This window comes from Planococcus citri, chromosome 5 (genome assembly GCF_950023065.1).
Source record: "Planococcus citri chromosome 5, ihPlaCitr1.1, whole genome shotgun sequence".
NCBI classification, from domain to species: Eukaryota; Metazoa; Arthropoda; class Insecta; order Hemiptera; family Pseudococcidae; genus Planococcus; species Planococcus citri.
The window spans coordinates 60,842,371-60,858,468 of NC_088681.1; positions in this window are offsets into that span (position 1 = coordinate 60,842,371).

The following is a 16,098-nucleotide window of genomic DNA, read 5'->3' on the forward strand; positions in this document are numbered from 1 at the left end:
AATAAATTTGAAAAATTATTTGCTACACATACATATTTTTGGGGGAATAAATTACTTAAAATTGATAAAAAAAAATTATCTCCTTGAATGAGGCTCGATTGGCATGTATGCACACTTCGATACTAATTTCTAAACCTTCATCAGTGGTGTAGTCTTATAAATGAAGATGAGAAACATCCCTTACACGCGGGGTAGAGGAGGCAGTGACCAGCATAAACATCCAAGAGAAAGTAAATGCATGGAGAAAACCAGTTCTGTCACTATACATTTCTGTGCAACTACCCTAAACAGTTTACTGTATAGAGGCTAGGTTTTGGGATGGAATTCATCTTATTGTTATTGTAGTCCCAAACAAAAGAATATTTTCTTTTGTTAGGCTACATAAATGAGAACTACATACATACTGTGGTGGAATATTTTGCCTACACGTTTGCCGAAGCGGAAACATAAAAAACGGACATAATGTGTCTGAAAAAACCGGTTTAAACAGACACAAGCAGTCACAAATCCGCGGACACAGCAGACACATTGTGTTGACGTTTTTGCACATTGGGTAAGGATCGATGCGCTGAGATTAGGTTCGAGGCAAGTAGGTGAGAAGTATTAGTGATCTAAGATCTACTCATTGCCATCACGGTAAGAATGTATCATAGAATACTATCGGGAATCCTCGCTGAAGGATACCTTTTGCCAACCCTACACCAGAGAGTGTATAATTGAGGAGGTGGATAGTGTGGTATAGGATTAAATAATTTATGAGGGAATTCAATTTTGGGGGAAGCTTGGCGTGTCCAAATAGGTAGGTAAGGAATTTAAATGAAATCACTAAATAGGATAAGTGGGTATTTTTACAGGAAAGTGACATATAGGAACCTGCCTATACTCCAGATAATTAAAATGTCTAAACAAGAGAGTAATTTATTTCTTATCATCAAAAAGGGTTAGTCAAAGGTGACCGAAATTTTGAAAGTGAGTGGTAATTTTATTTGTGGCACCTTCCCCTTTCATTTGACACCAATTTCAGAACTCGACCCCCCACCCTTCCCCTCCTGACAATTTTTCCTAATTTCCCAAAAAAACCAAAAATGGAGTTATTGCGTTTTGCTATCCACCTCCTCAATTAGTTTTAAGAAATATTGTGTCATATTAACGTGTACAATAACATAGAAGATGTATTTGTACAAGTCATGTAACAGTGTTGTTAATATCACACATATTATATATTTCATCATGTACATATTTCTTGTTGTTATTTATGGTGTGTGTGAACATCTGTTAAGAGTGTAAAAGCAACCTGTCCTACTCACGCCCTAGCCGAGCATGTGATATTCTGGTGAGTATTTATAAGAAATACTCTAAGGGATATTTCCAGGAAACAACACGACATTATAGGCTATCATACCTATCATGCTTTAAGCCATTTTACTAGTGATGGGATATTATCGATATTTCGGGATATCGATATCGTCTAAATATCGGAGGTCTGATATCGATAATATCGATATATATCGGATGTTTTTGATGTTCATAAAAAGACCATAAAACAGCTGATTTTTGATGAAAAGAGTAACTGAATCATCTCTAAGCTGTTTCTATTCCTTATTTTTTTGCTATTTCAGTATCTAGCTACCTATTTGGCGCTTTTTAAAATAATGATGACATTGATGACGTAATTGTCAACATTTCATCATTCTACAGATGTGGCCCATGGCTACCATTAGTAGCCGTGATAATCACTATTTTACTCTAAAAGAGTCTGAAAATGCTCAAAAAGATCAAAAAAATACCTCGCACAATTTATTTGTGGGATTTTTGCATAATTTTTAAAAATTTTCCGATAATCGATTATCGGCTTCAAAATATCGATATATATCGACGGCGGCATCGATATATATCGATAAATATCGATAATATCCCACCACTACATTTTACCCTCTTACAAAAAGATCTCTACAGTGACCAAATTGACCCAAATGAATGTTCCAAAAAATATAGGCTCATTATGTAATGCCTCCTCCTGGCGCAGAAGTTCCTAAACAGTGCGATGAAGAATTTTTCATTTTTTTTTTAAATATAAAAAATTGAAAGGTCTCCATGGTGGCGAAATCGACGCAAATGAACGTGCTAAAAATTGCAGACTAGTATGTAATTCCTCCCCCTGGCGCAGAACTTCATATACAATGAAAGTACAATTTTCAATTTTTTGAGGTTTGGAAAATTAAGGGTCTTCATAGTGATCAAATTGGTCCAAATAATCCAGCCATGAAATATATGTAGGTGGGTATGTGATACCTCTTCCTCGCGCAGAACTTCGTTTGCAATGAAATGATGATTTTTCTTACATTTTTCAAATTTTCAAAACGGAGAGGTCTCCGTGAAACCCAAATTGACATGAATAAACTTGCTAAAAATTTCAGACTGGTATGTAATACCTGCTCCTGGTGCAGAACTTTATGCAGAATAAAACGATGTATGGTATTTTTCATTTGTTTTGTATTTTGAAAAAGCAAGTAGAGTTTCCATGATAAACAAATTGGCCCAAATGAACATGGTAAAATGTTTAGGCTGGTACCTATGTGACACTTCTTCCTGGCGCAGAACATAATCATTCTTTGAACAAACTTTCACTCATGTTGATCAAAATGAATCCAGATAGTTATAAATTCCCACAAAGTCGAGAAATACAAAACAATAAAGTAAATTTTTGAGTTGGTTTTTTAAAATACCTAATTGGAACAAAACATTTTTCGAGTGACTTGATTTTTGAATGATTTGAGTTTGATTTTAAAAAATTAATTTTGTGACAGTTCAATTTTTCAATATGATTTTTAAATTTAAAAACTTGTTGATTTTGGGACGATTAAATCAAACTTTCTAAAAGATTTCAAAATAATTCTCAAATTGATATGAAACATTAACTACCTATTAAAATTGGATGAAATTTCGCATAAATGGTATAAAATTTCTTAGAAAACAGTGAAATTTGCCTGCATTCTGCTGAAAATGGCCAAAAATCGACGAAATTCTAGTACAATTAAGTTGAGCGAAATTGGTCAAAACCTGATTTAAATTCAATCGAAAAATCACCAAGGACTCGCAAGTGATCGAATGCTTTAGAAATGCGGCCAAAGATGTCCTAAAAAAGCACCATAGCAATTGATGAAAATCACTGCAAATTAATCGCGAACTAAAAATCTGTAAAATTTTCCGCCGAAAAGTTGCTCTTTAACCTTCTGATTCTTCATGAATCATGCACCTGGGTAGGTACTTCAAACAAAAACATTACAGCAGAACTATATTTACCTACACACATGCTTCATCATTCACAAATCACAAACACCTTCGTATCCTTCTAGCAACACTTGATTCATCTTTTTCCCTTCAAATCACGTAGTAATTTTCTACCTCTGTTAGGCATAGTCCGTAATACGAAGATTTCGGGATAAGTCGAATGAATTTTCGCGCAGTAAAAATGAATTATTGTAGTCGGGGCATCATTTCCAGCGTTTTCACTATCATTGCTCTAAATGCAATCCAATCTGGTAAGAATACCTACGTAAAATTCATAATATGTATAGAGTTGACTTGAGGGTAGATCGCGAAAAAAAAACTTGCCTGAGAATTTTCACAACATTCAGGGGAAAAGTTCAAGCGAAAATTGGATTTGATTTTTAAAATTTGAGATTTTCCAACTTATACCTGTACTTGAGTTTCTTTATGGTATTTTTTCTCCACAGTTTCAGGTAAATTTGAACCTTTGTACGTAAAACAATCTTCGCCTGGTTATGAGTTCTACATCATATATGATGTAAAATACGACGGAAATGACTTTGCAAACCAACATCAACATCTCGCAGTAGTACATCATTCAAGAGATATACTTATCGCATGCCCAAGAAGCAATAATGCAAATTCACTCGAAATACAGGACAGAGTTGCCAACAGAGCACGAGTCGAGCCTTACTGCGAGTTGCCTGTCAAATCGCAAGTTTATCTGAATCAGAACGAGATTTACTTTAGTACTATTGGATTTCTGGTAAGTTACCTACCTTATTATTTGACCGAGACATTGGTTACATTTTTGGAAATAAATTTTAAACAAGTAATTTTCGGCGGAAAACCGACGTTTTCGGCAACCCTGAAAGAAGGTAAATTTTTTCACCATTTTTGCTTGAGAGCAAAACTTTGACGACATTAGGTTTCTCGAGTAATTTTTAGTCAAAGTAGCGAAAATTATTAGGTCACAGCTCTTAGCAAAACAGTGAAGTTTATCTATTGGAAATAGGTAGGTAGCTGGGTACCTACATATTATGTGAAATCTTGATGAATTTCTGAATTTTTTTTTGATTTGTTCTCATCGTTCTTGAAACCGAAATGTTAAAATACATAATTATGGCTGCAAAGGCTTTCATTTCTAATTTACTTTTTGTTTAGATTTTCACCCCAAACATATAAAATGCTACCTCCTACGTTGATGTACCCAAAGTAAGACAAAAACATGCATCAATAATTCTACTACATACCTACAATAGATCATTCGAAATCACAACCTCAAGTTATATCCTCATAATATAAAAATATATGCAGAACCATATCGTATGCGATCTGATTTATTTCAAATTTGATCAAACCCTGCATCGAATCAAAACTGTATACTACATGCTGGGAGCAGGTGAATTTCTGAAACCCGAAATCAACACGGAAAATAAAAATAACAAAGGATATGAAAAGGATCGAACACTGTTCGGATACGATGTCGACGATTTATACTATAAGGTTTGTCTTCACAATGTCATTCGAAGATCTTCTACGATAAACACTTAAGTAAATTGGATAAAATGTCAACAGACTTCGCGGTCACTCGTCAAAGTTAACCTAGCCCCCGAAGAAGACTTTCTACTCCCTAACTGGAAATCTGCTTCACGACGCAATCTCCTAACAGCTCCAATGTGGAAAGCACTGCTACCTCAGTGGCAAGCTTTAGAAATATTCGTAAGAAAAGTAACCCAAGTACGTACTCCTAACTTCGTCTCCATCTTCATGCATATCTTTCCACAATCAACATTGAATATACCTTTGCACGAACTTGATACATTGAAAAATGTCACTCGCAGATTATCAATAAAGCATTTGTGAGAACTGGAGTCTACGAAACGCTCACACAACCTGGACCCGAAGGCTCAACTCGACAAATGTTCTTATACAATGGAGTACACCCCATACCTATGTATTTCTGGAAAGCTATCTACATAGAAGTTCGATCGGCTCCGTATACATATCATCGTCATGGAATATTGTTTGTAATGCATAACGTCGATCCAGATTCCACTTCTGAGGAAAAAAGCATTTGCCCAGATGATGGAGATGTTATTGCACAAATGGGATGGGATTTTTTACCAAAAGAAGAATTCAAATCTCCGATGTACGCTTGCTATTTAAATGAAACTAATCTGGGATTTTTCCAAGAGAAAATACGACCTAAACAACATCGCGATCCATTTGATTTAACCAATGTACCTGTAGAAGTGACTGATGATGAAGGCAACGTGATTGAGGTTAAGAGAGTGCACGTTCTCGACGAAATAAAAGAATCTGGTAAGAATACGTGTAAAATTCATGTAGAGTTGACTTGTGGTGCATTTTCCAGTCCTCCCCGCCACACCACCGATAGACTTCAAACATATGCCATTCGTTTGTGCTGCCCCCCTACCCGGGTTATTTGCTAAAACTTTTGGAGGGGCTGCAGAAACTGGAGCAACCCCCCCCCACTTTCGCGTAGAGGGTTCAAAATGATGTCAATCGTTTGTGCTACGTTTGTGCTGAAAATTGTTTCGTTCGTGATGCTCCCCTTTCCGAGACATATAAGAGGACTTTCGGGGGTGCTGTAGAAACGGAAGCCCCCCACTTTCGCGTAGAGGGTCCAAAATTGTGCCAATCGTCTGTGCTACGTTTGTGCTAGTTTGTTCTGAAACTTTTTTCTTTTGTGCTGACCCCCTCCCTGAGACATTTGAGATGACTGGGGGGGGGGGTAGAAATGTAGCCCCACACTTTCACCTAGAGGGTCCAAAGTAGGGTCAATCGTTTGCGCTACGTTTGTGCTGAAAATTTCTTCGTATTCCCTATTGACAATTTTACTAGCAGAATGCTAGCATTAGTAGCACCCACCTAGCATGAGTAGCAGGAAACTAGCATGATACTAGCGTTATGCTAGCATGAAATGAACTAGCATAACATGCTAGCAAAATGCCAGTTTATTACTAGCACGATACAAACTAGCAAGAAGTATGTTAGCAATGATCTAGCTACATGCTAGCAACATAACTACCGAATGAAGCTAGCATTTCCTGCTAGCAAAATGCTATCATATATCTAGTATGAGATGAGCTAGCACAATGCATGCTGGCAATATGCTAGTTTAACTCTTGCCCCTTAATTACCAAGTGATGCTAGCAGTTCATACTAGCATGATGCTATCATATCGCTAGCATGGGGTGAGCTAGCAAAATGTATGCGAGCAATGTGCTAGTCAAACCCTTGCCTCATAATTACCTAGTAATGCCAGTTGTCCCTGCTAGCATGATGCTATCATATTGCTAATGTGAGATTATCTAGCAAAATGTATGCTAGGGATATGCTAGTTAAAACCCAGCACCATAATTATCGAGCAATGCTGGCAGTTTCTCCTAGCATAAAGCTACCATGTTGCTAGCATGATATGAGCGAGTAAAAAGTACACTAGCCATGCACTAGTTAATCCTAGCAGAATAATTATCTTATCAACAATTTTACTAGCAGAATGCTAGCATTAGTAGCAGAATACTAGCACGGTGCTAGCATGGAATCAACTAGCAGATTACCAGTTAGAATGGTGTTAGCACTTAGCACTTTGCCAGCAGACATTTTATTGGAAAATTCATCCTAGCATAGAACTGGTATGATGTTAGCATGCGGTGAACTAGCAAAAGACAGGCCAGCAATTTGCTGGTTACATGCTAGCAGCATAACCACCGAGTAAAGCTAGCAGTCACTACTAGCATATTGCTAGTGCATTGCTAGCACCCTGTAATGGTGCTAGCATGAGGTGAACTAGCAAAAGGCATGCTAGCATCTGCTAGTTACATGCTAGAAATACAATCACAGGTAAACTTGCACTAGTCTACTGCTAGCGCTATTCTAACCTTGGTAAAGCTAGCAGTCAAAGTACTAGCATGGTGCTGGATATTTGTTGGAAGACATTCTTATATCCAGGTGCTAGCAGTCGAGTGCTAGCATAATGCTAGCAAATTGCTGGCGTTGTTCTCTATCATGATACACTTTACTTCTCTTAGATGAAGTGTGTAGTCAATGTGAATATAAGCTAAATACAGTTTCCTGTTTAAATTAAGAAGAGTGAAGTTGGCAAACTAATCACTCAGTGTATACTAGCACAAGATGCTAGTACAATGCTAGTTCTAAACTAGCATTGTAGGGCAATTGCCCATTTTTGGATATTTTTGGGAAACGTACCATAATTAAAAATACCGTATTCTTTTATACGGAAATTAATGCACTTCTAGCATTATACATATCATATTATACCCATGCTAGCATATGCTAGCAAAAAGCTAGCAAGATCATGCTAGCACCAGTAGCACCATTTTGAACACCTGCACTAGCATATCTGCTAGCAAACTGACGCTAGCATAATGCTAGTCTCCCTGCTAGAATTATGCCAATTGTATGCCAGCATATGCTGGAAATATGCTAGCATGGTCATGCTGGCACTGTTGCTAGCATTCCGCCACTTGAAATTGTCAATAGGGTTGCGGGCTCCCTTCCTGTGGTTTCGAGGGGTTTTTTCGGGGGGGGGGGGTGGTGGAGAAATGAATTCTAAAAAGGGAGTTAGACGAAAGGTTGAGAAGAGAAAAATATACGTATCGTTTGTGCTTCGTTTATGCTGCCACCCGTAACCCTATAACCCCTCGCCTCACTGAAATATGGCTTTTCATCATTTATCAGGATTACGTTCGTTACCCCCTATATTAAACTAAGCGGATTTCTTTTTTTTTTCGAATTTCATTGCTTTCAACAGCTAAATTGATTCATTTCCGCTAAAAAATGAGATCCTTGAAATTTAAGTTCAAACATTAATTTTGACTCGTGCCCTAAGCTCCCCCTCTTTTTTTTACGGAAGTTGACGTAGAGAAACATGGTAAAAACTTTTTTTCTCTCGTTTTCACTTTAAAATCCCAAAATATATTATGTGTACTTGCTTCATGACGAATAACGATGCATTTTTGACTTTGATGAAATACGGTGTGGCCCCCCAAAAATTTGGTCCAAAATGAAAAAAATCGATTACCTACAATGTATATGAGTGAATTTTGTCTCATCGGCAGCCTGATTGATCACAAAACTAGCACAACCGTCTGCGATGAACATCGTAGAATTCTTTGACTGAAAAGTAAATGTAAATACTCAAATTGAAAGTATTTTGAATATAAAGCACTCGAGACAGACTTCTGTGCCGATGGGGGGGGGGGGAGAGAGGTTTAAATGCTCCAAAATTTTGAAAAGTGGATTTTCGTACTCATGTACGTTTTGTCATCACATCGACTTCTTTGATCCTTTGAGTAAGAAATACGGATCGGAAGAATAATTTTGATTCGTTGTAACCCCTTTTTGGAGGGGAGGGGGTTAATGTGCCCCAATTTGTTTGATTCATTTTCGCTAAAAAATGAGATCCTGAAAATTTCAACTCAAAATAATATGGATCTTAACCGATATGAAAATCAACGTAGGGAATAATAGTCAAAACCAGTTTTACCTATTCTCTGTGTTTCAGTGTTACGATTGATTTTTCCTCTTTTAAAAGTCTATTACAATATACATATACATAATATGTACTCTTTTCGTTGCGATGCAATTTGGACTCCAAGATTTATTTTTTCAGAAAGGGGGGATGGGAAACTCGAGCTGAAAGCCCCCGAAATTAAAAATCTGAAAGGGGTTACAACGAATCAAAATTATTCTTCCGGCCCCTATTTCTTACTCATAGGATAAAAGAAGTCCATGTGATGACAAAACGTACATAAATAACGAAAATACACTTTTCAAAATTTTGGAGCATTTAACCCCTTCCCCCATCCGCTCATAAGTCTGCCCCGAGTGCTTTATATTCAACCACAGGAAGGGAGCCAGCAAAAACGAAGAAATTTTCAGCACAAACGTAGCACAAACGATTGACCCTACTTTGGACCTTCTAGGTGAATGCGGGGGGGGGGTCCTAAAAGTCATCTCAAATGTCTCAGAGAGGGGTCAGCACAAACGAAAAGAGTTTCAGAACAAACTAGCACAAATATGGCACAAACGATTGGCACAAAAATTTGACCCTCATCTAGGCGAAACTGGAGGGGAGGGGCTCCCGTTTCTACAGCACCCCCCGGAAGTCCTCTCAAATATCTCGGAAAGGGGAGCAGTACAAACGAAAAAATTTTCAGCACAAACGTAGCCCAAAGGAATGGCATAAATGTTTGAAGTCTAATGTGGGTGGTGGGGGGGGGGGCGCGGAAATGCACCTGTTGACATGGTAGATCGCGAAAAAAAATTGCGCGAGGATTTTCTCCACATTCAGGAGAAACGTTTCCAGCAAGAATTGTTTTTTTTTTAATTTGAGATTTTCCAACTTATACCTCTACTTGGGTTTCTTTATGGCATTTTGTCTCCGTAGTTTCACGTAAATTTGAACCATTGTACGTGACACAAGCCTTGCCTAGTAACGCATTCTACATCATATTTAATGTGACGTACGACGGATATGACTTTGCAAAGCAACATCAACACCTCGCAGTAATACATCATTCAAAAGATATACTTATCGCATGCCCACGAAGCAATAATCCATATTCACTCGAAATACAAGATAGAGTTGCCGAAAGAGCACGTGTCGAGCCTTACTGCGAGTTGCCTGTCAAATCGCAAATTTTTCTGAATCAGGACGAGATTTATTTTAGTACTATTGGATTTCCGGTAAGTTAGTTATTGATCGAGACTTCGGAAAATTTTTTGGTACCGGGGTGACCAGATTAATTTTCGACAAATTCAAATTGTTTCGGTAACTTTGAGAGAAAGTGAAACTTTTTGGCATTTTGGTACCTATGTTTAATTAAAAAGGAAGACTTAGGTACAAATTTTTGAGCATTTCTGGTAAAAAGAAAACAAAGCAAAAATTGAGCAATTTTTAGTAAGAATTGTGAGGCTTAAGTATTGGAAACCTTTGGTAAAAAGTGAAATTTTCTTGACAGTTTCTCGCAAAAAAGTGAAACTTGAAACTTCTTCGCAATTTCTATCGAAAAAGTGAGACTTGATTCTGAAACGGTTTTGGCAAAAAACGAGGCTTGAAAAATTTTAACAAAAGACTGTTTTTTATTTTTTTGGATTTTCCAAAACAAAGCAAGTTTCTGAGCAAATTTAAAAAAGAAATAAAAATGAAACTTTTTAGAATTTTTTTTTTGGCTAAAAAGTACATACCTAGGAAACATGTTCGGGGCTTAAATTTTGGAAAAAAGTAAAACAATTTTTATCAAAAAAGTGATACTTATCGGCCACTTTTGAGCAAAAAAATAAATTTTGGAAAATTTTGACAAGAAGCAACGAATAGGAAAATTCTAGCAAAATTCTGGGCTTTTGACATTTTTCAAAGGCAAAAATGTGAACTTTATGGGATTTTTTTCACGCTAATTTCTAGGAAAAAAATGAGACATTTTTCATTTTTTTCCTACAAAAACGCGAGATTTAATTTACAATTTTGCGATAAGCAATCGAGATTTGCAATTTTTTGGCAAAAAGCATGACTCATTGTTATAGATAATTTTGGTGAAAATCTGGGCATTTTGACAATTTCTGGAGAAAAATCAAAACTTGTATTTTTTTTTTGAGAGAGAGAAACGGTTACATTTTTTTGAAATAAATTTTAATCGAATGATTTTTAGCGAAAAAAATACGTTTTTGGCAACCCTGAAATAAAGTAAATTTTTTCGCCATTTTTAGCTTTCACAATGGCCAAGGCTTTCTAATAATTTTTGGCCAATGTAGCGAAAATTATTAACAGCTTTTAGCAAGAAAGTGAGGCTCATTGGAAATTTTTGGCACATATTTGTGAAATCATGATGAATCTTTCCATTTTTTTTCTAAGGATAGAGAAGCCAATTATTATTTTGAATTGTTCTCATCGTTCATGAATCCGAAATGTTAACCCTTAAACACCCAAGCAAATCCTGAGAAATTATGGCATCTGATCAATTTGACCAGATCTGACGCTGATCAGATTTTATCTGTTCAGAACTGGCCCCGATCAGACCGAATGGAGAGTCCTGATCAAATCTGACCAGATTTGAATACATCTAATCTGATTGATCAGACCACATCAAACCTGATCACTGATCAGATTCAGACATTCCCCAGATCCAATCAGATCAGAGTTTTGACCGGATAAAATCTGTACATTTCCTAGATCCAATGATGAGGGACAGTGTTAGATAAGCCTATTTCGATACTTCTGCAGAAAAACAATCGTACCATGCACTAACCTTTTGCGGGATGTAACTATTTGTTGACAAATATCGAGAAAGAATATCAACTTCAGCAGGAATTTCTCAAAATATTCAAAAGTTCAGAGTTGTGGTTGAACAACAGTTGAAAGCTTTTTACTGAATCTCAAATCCCCTGAATCCTGTAGTCATAAGCTAGACACAATCTCATGATTAAAAACGACGACTTCTGCTCGTGCAATTTTCATGATGTAGAACTACATTATCTATGATCGAGGAGGGATAGTGACTTCTTCATGAATGCTTGAACATTTTGAAATGCCAGGGAGTGCTGCAATTTGACTGTGTAAAGCTTTTCAAAGTGGTAGATAAACCTATTTCGATATTTCTGCAGAAAAACAACCGTACTGCTAACCTTTGTAGGGTGTACTGTATCATTCAGTTCCAAGATTGACCCAATCGGGTTTTTTGCTTCCTCGATTTTTGAAATAATTAAATAAATAAGTCTATCATTATCGAGGTGGCTTCAAGGGGCTGGGGGGGGGGTGAACTGTGAGTAAAAGTGATACTTGTGATGGTCTTATTCAGGAAATTGAAAGCATTTTTTCATAACATCTCAGGATTTGCATGGGTGTTTAAGGGTTAAAATATGATTGCAAAGCCTTTTATTTTTAATTTACTTTTTTTTTTTTTAGATTTTCACACCAAGCATACCTGATTATCCTACCTCCTACGTCGATGTACCCAAAGTAAGACAAAAACATGCCATCAATCCTATGTACTACTCGTACATATCTACAACAGATCTTTCAAAAACACAGCCTCGAGCTACATCGTACTCATCATTATGTATGTAAAAATTTATGCAGAACCATATCGTATGCCATCTGATTCAATTCAAATTTGATCAAACCCTGCATCGAATCAAAACTGTATACTACATGCTGGGATTAGGTGAATTTCTGAAACCTGAAATCAACGCGAAAAATAAAAACAAAGGATATGAAAAGGATCGAACTCTGTTCGGATACGATGTCGACTTTTTATACTATAAGGTTTGTCTTCACAATGTCACTCGAAGATCTTCTACGATAAATACTCGAGTAATTGGAAAAAATTTCGACAGGCTTCGCGATCACTCGTCAAAGTTAACCTAGCCCCCGAAGAAGACTTTCTGCTCCCTAACTGGAAATCTGCTTCACGACGCAATCTCCTAACAGCTCCAATGTGGAAAGCACTGCTACCTCAGTGGCAAGCTTTAGAAATATTCGTAAGAACAGTAATCCAAGTACGTACTCCAAACTTCATCCCCATCTTCATGCATATCTTTCCACAATCAATATTGAATATACCTTTGCACGAACTAGATACATTGAAAAATATCACTTGCAGATTATCGGTAAAGCATTTGTGAGAACTGGAGTCTACGAAACGCTCACACAACCTGGACCCGAAGGCTCAACTCGACAAATGTTCTTATACAATGGAGAACATCCCATACCTATGTATTTCTGGAAAGCTATTTACATAGAAGTTCGATCGGCTCCGCATACATATCATCGTCATGGAATCTTGTTTGTAATGCATAACGTCGATCCAGATTCCACTTCTGAGGAAAAAAGCATTTGTCCGGATGATGGAGACGTTATTGCACAAACGAGATGGGATTTCTTCCCAAAAGAACAATTCAAATCACCGATGTACGCTTGCTATTTAAATAAAATTAATCTTAAGTTTTTCCAAGAGCAAATACTGCCTAAACAACATCGCGATCTATTCGATTTAACTAAGGTACCTGTAGAAGTGACTGACGATGAAGGCAACGTGATTGAGGTTAAGACAGTGCACGTTCTCGACGAATTAAAAAAACTGCAGGAAGAGAATAAAAAACGATACCTACTTCTTGAAAAATTGTGAAAGAACATGCACGGATAAGATTTACTTCACTACAGGTTTGAGAAAATGTTATAATTTCCCATTAAATCGTGGAAATCTGGACTTGAATTATTTAGTGTGTTTTAATAGCTATACCTAGGTATTCCATATGTTTCAATTTAAGAACGCCAAAAGTACATGATTGAATCTGATAGACTCTGATCAAATCCATACGTGGATTTGACCACATCTAATATTCGTTCACGTATGATCCAGAGGCATCTGATCAAATATGTTGAAACATGCGAACAAAGCTCGGATTAGAATTAATCAAACAGTCGTAAAGCAGGGTGTAGTCAGATCTAATAAGATTTGATAACATCCTGTCAGAAAATTATGGCATCTGATCAAATACTTATACGGAAAATTCATGGATTGAATTTGACCTGATCTGACGCTGATCAGATTTTATCTGTTCAGAACTGGCCCCGATCAGACCGAATGGAGAGTCCTGATCAAATCTGACCAGCTTTGAATACATCTAATCTGATTGATCAGACCACATCAAACCTGATCACTGATCAGATTCAGACATTCCCCAGATCCAATCAGATCAGAGTTTTGACCGGATAAAATCTGTACATTTCCTAGATCCAATGATGAGGGACACCTGATTGGTTCTGCCCTAATCTGAATCCATCAGATCAAACGTGATCAGATCCGCACAAAGAAAACATATAATTGGATCTGACCAGATCTAATCAGATCAGAGTTTTGATTGCATTGGATTTATCTACACAAACCTGATCAGATCCAATAATTTTCACCTGAACTTTCTTTTGGGTAAATGTGATTTCGAAAGCTCGAACTAAATTTTTCCCAAAGAAAAAGTAGGTACCAAAAAAAAACTAAAAAAAAAAATTACAAAACGTGAGCAAAGCTTTTTAATGTAGAAAAATTTTTTTAAAAAAATAGAAAAATAAATAAAATTTAATGTCAAAAAAATTACGAAACAATACATATTAAAATTAAAACAATAAAAACCAACTGAAACTTGGAGAATTTTAGCAAAAAGTAGAGTTTTTTTGCAACATTATTACACAAAAAAAACGATAATGATTTTCTATTGAAAAAGTGAGATTATTTCACAACTTTTTTTAAAAAAAAGAGACTTTTTGTCAATTTTTGGTAAAAAAAGCAAGATATGGACAACTTCAGCAAAAGGCAAGGCTTTCTGATAATTTTCTTGGCAAAACAGCGAGACTTTTGAGCAGTTTTTGGATTAAATAGACTTTTTGAACATTCTTCCGCAGAAAAGCGAAATTTTTCAGAAATTCTGGTGAAAACAAAACCATTATGACAATGTTGACAAAAGCTGATATTAGAATCAAATTTGGTATAGAAAACGAGACGCTGACAATTTTAGAAGGCAAAACTCTTGGAAATTTTCGGAAAAAAAAAGTGAATCTTCTTAGAAATGTTAGAGAAAGCCGGAATCGTCAATTTTTGGCAAAAAGCAGTGTTTTTTTGGCGTTTTCACAACTTTATGGAAATTTTTACAAAAAGCGATTATTTTTAGAAAGTTTTGGTTTAAAACGATCATTAGAAAATTTTTACAAATAGCGAGACTTTTTTCAAGTACCTCACTTTTATGTTCCCCCTCCCCCCACAACATCCCGATTGAATAAACACATTTTTACAAATTGAATTTTACCAGATAAGAGACACGTGTTTCGATCTCTAAGAGATCATTCATAAAAGTGTACTTATTTATTCAATCAACTTTTTCCTGTAGATACTTTCAGCAGAAAGCAACGCTTCGATAATTTCAGCAATAATCATGGACGTTTTCGTAATTTTTGGCAAAAGAAGCAATATGATTTTTTAATATTTTTCACCGTACGTTTTGGAAAAAAAAAATGCTTTTTTTAGCATTTTTGAAAGAAAAAGTAAACATTTTTGAAAATTGTATGTAAAAAATGCAACTTTACAACAATTTTGGTAAAGAGCAATCATTTTTCAAAATGTTTGACAAAAAAACAAGACTTTGGGTAAATATTGGCGAAGAAGTGTTGCTTGTTCTCAAAACTTTTGTCAAAAACTTGATACTTTTCCCCAACTGTTTAGAAAAAATACAAGGCCTCTTTTCTGGTTTAAAGTGAGAATGTTTGGCAATTACGTATGTGGCAAAAACGACCAAACTGCTGGGAAATTTTTCGAAAAATGTGGAAGTATTTTGGAATTTTTTACGAAAAGTCGAATATTTTTAGAATATTTTGGTGAAAAACGAGACTTTCTGGCTTTTTTGACAGAAAACGTAACTTTTTACAATTTTTGTTGGAATGCAAAACTTTGAAAATTTTAGCAATAGCGAGCGTCTCTTTCTCTTCTTGTTCAAACTTTACATTTAATTTGAAAAATCACTGATGAAAGAAAGCATAAGGAAGTGAGTTCTGCTGACTGAGTGTTTTATTATGCATAAAACGCAATACGTGAGGTACCTATGTAATACTTTCCAAATGTGTGGAGGAAAGCGTGAGCCCCTTGACTCTGAATTTCCAAGGTGGGGGGGCAGAGAATACGTCTTAATGACAGGAGGCGAGCTGGTTTTTAACTGAAAAAAAAATTGACATTCGTGAGTTTTATCGTTGTACATTATTCAACTGCAAACAATAATGTTCAATGACGAACAAAA